This window comes from Pseudophryne corroboree, chromosome 9, assembly GCF_028390025.1.
Source record: "Pseudophryne corroboree isolate aPseCor3 chromosome 9, aPseCor3.hap2, whole genome shotgun sequence".
Lineage (NCBI taxonomy): Eukaryota > Metazoa > Chordata > Amphibia > Anura > Myobatrachidae > Pseudophryne > Pseudophryne corroboree.
The window spans coordinates 175888541-175893919 of NC_086452.1; the positions used below are offsets into that span (position 1 = coordinate 175888541).

General features: G+C 40.4%; 1 pseudogene; it reads right to left on the bottom strand.

Moving 5' to 3' along the window:
• Positions 1–4547: 4547 nt before the first annotated feature.
• Positions 4548–4666, bottom strand: LOC134964421 (5S ribosomal RNA; annotated as a pseudogene).
• Positions 4667–5379: the final 713 nt, after the last annotated feature.

Below are 5379 nucleotides of genomic sequence, written 5' to 3' on the forward strand. Positions count from 1 at the left end.
GAGGTAGGTACACCAGTGGCCTTCCGTACCGTACTGCTATATATAGTATACTGGTGGTCACTGTGTCAGCAAACTGCAAAACTAAAATGCACCACAGGTGTAGAATGTAGATGGATAGTATACTTAATGACGACACAGAGGTAGGTACAGCAGTGGCCTTCCGTACCGTACTGCTATATATATATACTGGTGGTCACTGTGTCAGCAAACTGCAAAACTAAAATGCACCACAGGTATAGAATGTAGATGGATAGTATACTTAATGATGACACAGAGGTAGATACAGCAGTGGCCTTCCATACCGTACTGATATATATAGTATACTGGTGGTCACTGTGTCAGCAAACTGCAAAACTAAAATGCACCACAGGTATCGAATGTAGATGGATAGTATACTTAATGACGACACAGAGGTAGGTACAGCAGTGGCCTTCCGTACCGTACTGCTATATATACTGGTGGTCACTGTGTCAGCAAACTGCAAAACTAAAATGCACCACAGGTATAGAATGTAGATGGATAGTATACTTAATGACGACACAGAGGTAGGTACAGCAGTGGCCTTCCGTACCGTACTGCTATATATACTGGTGGTCACTGTGTCAGCAAACTGCAAAACTAAAATGCACCACAGGTATAGAATGTAGATGGATAGTATACTTAATGACGACACAAAGGTAGGTACAGCAGTGGCCTTCCGTACCATACTGCTATATATAGTATACTGGTGGTCACTGTGTCAGCAAACTGCAAAACTAAAATGCACCACAGGTATAGAATGTAGATGGATAGTATACTTAATGACGACACAGAGGTAGGTACAGCAGTGGCCTTCCGTACCGTACTGCTATATATACTGGTGGTCACTGTGTCAGCAAACTGCAAAACTAAAATGCACCACAGGTATAGAATGTAGATGGATAGTATACTTAATGACGACACAGAGGTAGGTACAGCAGTGGCCTTCCGTACCGTACTGCTATATATACTGGTGGTCACTGTGTCAGCAAACTGCAAAACTAAAATGAACCACAGGTATAGAATGTAGATGGATAGTATACTTAATGACGACACAGAGGTAGGTACAGCAGTGGCCTTCCGTACCGTACTGCTATATATACTGGTGGTCACTGTGTCAGCAAACTGCAAAACTAAAATGCACCACAGGTATAGAATGTAGATGGATAGTATACTTAATGACGACACAGAGGTAGGTACAGCAGTGGCCTTCCGTACCGTACTGCTATATATAGTATACTGGTGGTCACTGTGTCAGCAAACTGCAAAACTAAAATGCACCACAGGTATAGAATGTTGATGGATAGTATACTTAATGACGACACAGAGGTAGGTACAGCAGTGGCCTTCCGTACCGTACTGCTATATATACTGGTGGTCACTGTGTCAGCAAACTGCAAAACTAAAATGAACCACAGGTATAGAATGTAGATGGATAGTATACTTAATGACGACACAGAGGTAGGTACAGCAGTGGCCTTCCGTACCGTACTGCTATATATACTGGTGGTCACTGTGTCAGCAAACTGCAAAACTAAAATGCACCACAGGTATAGAATGTAGATGGATAGTATACTTAATGACGACACAGAGGTAGGTACAGCAGTGGCCTTCCGTACCGTACTGCTATATATAGTATACTGGTGGTCACTGTGTCAGCAAACTGCAAAACTAAAATGCACCACAGGTATAGAATGTAGATGGATAGTATACTTAATGATGACACAGAGGTAGGTACAGCAGTGGCCTTCCGTACCGTACTGCTATATATAGTATACTTGTGGTCACTGTTTTAGCAAACTGCAAAACTAAAATGCACCACAGGTATAGAATGTAGATGGATAGTATACTTAATGACGACACAGAGGTATGTACAACAGTGGCCTTCCATACCGTACTGCTATATACACTGGTGGTCACTGTGTCAGCAAACTGCAAACCTAAAATGCACCACAGGTATAGAATGTAGATGGATAGTATACTTAATGACGACACAGAGGTAGGTACAGCAGTGGCCTTCCGTACCGTACTGCTATATATACTGGTGGTCACTGTGTCAGCAAACTGCAAAACTAAAATGCACCACAGGTATAGAATGTAGATGGATAGTATACTTAATGACGACACAGAGGTAGGTACAGCAGTGGCTTCCGTACCGTACTGTTATATATAGTATACTGGTGGTCACTGTGTCAGCAAACTGCAAAACTAAAATGCACCACAGGTATAGAATGTAGATGGATAGTATACTTAATGACGACACAGAGGTAGGTACAGTAGTGGCCTTCCGTACCGTACTGCTATATATAGTATACTGGTGGTCACTGTGTCAGCAAACTGCAAAACTAAAATGCACCACAGGTATAGAATGTAGATGGATAGTATACTTAATGACGACACAGAGGTAGGTACAGCAGTGGCCTACTGTACCGTAATGCTATATATTATATACTGGTGGTCACTGGTTAGCAAAACTCTGCACTGTACTCCTCCTATATAATATTATACTGGTGGTCCCCAGTCCCCACAATAAAGCAGCACACTGAGCACAGATATGGAGTGTTTTTCAGGCAGACAACGTATACTGGTGGTCACTGTCAGCAAAACTCTGCACTGTACTCCTGCTATATAATACAGCTGCTCCCCAGTCCCCACAATTAAGCAGTGTGAGCACAGATATATGCAGCACACTGAGCACAGATAAGGAGCGTTTTTTTCAGGCAGAGAACGGATAAAACTGGTGGTCACTGATCAGCAAAACTCTGCACTGTACTCCTCCTATATTATACAGCTGCTTCCAAGTCCTCCCCACAATTAAGCAATAAAGCACAATCAAGTTCAACAATAACGGAGAGGACGCCAGCCACGTCCTCTCCCTAATATTTCCAATGCACGAGTGAAAATGGCGGCGACGCGCTGCTGCTTATATAGAATCCGAATCTCGCGAGAATCCGACAGCGGGATGATGACGTTCTAGCGCGCTCGGGTTAACCGAGCCATACGGGAGAATCCGAGTATGGCTCGGACCCGTGTAAAAAGGGTGAAGTTCGGGGGGGTTCGGTTTCCGAGAAACCGAACCCGCTCATCACTAATTCTAATAGGGTATTAGCTTGTCTAGTAAATGATTCAGAAGAGGAACAGTTTCTCTTTAAACAAAGAAGTTGGCCCTTTGGAATGTTGTTTTGACCTGGAGAAACAGCATTCCAAAGGGCCAACTTATTTGTAATTGTTGTTAGATAGGCCCCTACATGAAGTGCTCGAAACTGATAGTCAAACCGTTTTTGTCCGAAACAGAAAAACTTGTTGAGACATTTCCTAGTGCTTTGAATGAGGCATTAGACCTCAGTACGGTTCTATAGTATTCATGTTGCTTTGCACTATTAGAAGGGGTATTTTTCCCCCTATTCTCATTCGGTCATATTTGGTCTAGTTGTTTACAACATATGGTTCAATTGTCTTAGAGATATATATCTACATATTTATATGTTGGAGGGTGCTATATTATTGTTTGCCCACAAGATGGCAATATGATGAAGTTATAAAGATTCTTTACAGGAGTATAAACTGAGATACTGTATATATATTTTTAAAATTTCTTGATATATAAATCTACAGGAAGTAATGCCTGGCGATCATGTAACCGCCAATTAAGTCACTAATTAACTTAGTTTATGTCAAGATTTAGATTGTTATAAATGGATCTCCTTTCAATGGAATGTTTGTCTCTGTCTGACAGCAATATATTCAGCTGGATATGGTAAGATTTTAGAATGTAATTTAATTTTGTACTTACTGTCACCTGTTAATCATTGGCAATTAGCACTGCTTTATAAGGGCACTTCGGTACTGGGTATAATCACCTTGACAAAGCTGTGACCTACAGCAAAACGCGTTGATGCAGGAGCTGGGTACTGCTTTATATTGGAAAAATCAAGAAGGGAAAAGAAAGACTCTATGCTGGGGCACTCTTATTGAGAAAATGAGACAGTAAAATGTAACCTTTATTATGGATCATTTAAAATATAGTGTGACAGACAAGATAAGGTATTCCAAACACATATAAATACCAAGGTAATTTCAAATTAATAAACAGTAAATACCGCAAAAGATGAAAATGTATTATATAATCGCAGGAGTAGCTTAACATATGTCCACTGTCAACAGGTGGATAGCTGGAGTCTCCTGTGATGATATCCCGTGAGTTAATCTAAGCACCATTGAATTGAAAGGTTTGTTGCCTAGTGTGGTGTTGAACCACCTTCTGTATCAATGTCTGACGGTAGTGTCACCATAGGCATTTTAATGCAGCGGATTAGACAGGAGTGTATAATCTGCCGAGTTAACGAAAAATTAATTAATGATAACCAACAGATAGTGGATTGAATCATAAAGAAGTGATTTTAAAGACACAGCAGATTTGTGAAAAGATATGGACATTCATATATGAAGCATATAATAATAAATCTGTTCTTTCTATTGAAAGAAGAGAAAAAGAATATTAGAGGAATGTTCCTGCTGCTTTCCAACCAAGTTTACTGCACCTGGTGTTCCTTGGCAGTCTCCCAAACAAGTACTGACCAGGCCTTCCAGAGCTTTGCTTCCAAGATCTGACGAGATTAGGCGTCTCCTGTGGAGTATGGCCGTAAACGGTTGGATGAGTGAGTACTTATTCCTGGTAAACAGAAATGTGCTTCTGCTGTCCAGAATGGGGGCTTCCACAAACATTAATCACCACCACCGTGGTGAAAGGAACTGGATGAGAGAGCACATCGGTACAGAGGTGCAAGAGTGCAAGGAAAGAAAAAATGATAGCAATGAATGCCAATAAGGCATGAAATGGGTATAGGAGAAAAGAAAAGGGAGAAGACAATAACTTGTAAAAATATGTACAGCGACCAGGTGCGGCTAATTGAAACCAATCAAATACAATTAATTATGAGGAGGATTGTAGTTATTCGTTTTTAAGCTGAGTCAGGTTAGTAGATTGGTCCTAAAAGCAGATTCTCTATTTAATTATAGACATAATTTAGCACCATCAATATTGAAAAATAATCTCTTCAAACAGAAGGGAAAGACAAATATAGCAAAATAACCCTTTTAGTGTCAGCTGTTTCAATTTGTATTAAATGCTGTTCAAACTACATAAAGTGTATAAATTTGTCCTGAAAACAAATCAGCTGTGCAATCACAGTATAGGTATAGCTTGCAGAGAAAACATTAGAAGGCAATCTCTTGAACCAAGAGAAAGGAACATATGTGTCAAAACAAACACATTATGAGCCTAATTTGCAGCATGAGCATAGAAAGACAGTCTCTTAGAAGAAAGTAACAAGTATGTCAGAGTAATCTCTTAAAAAGTTT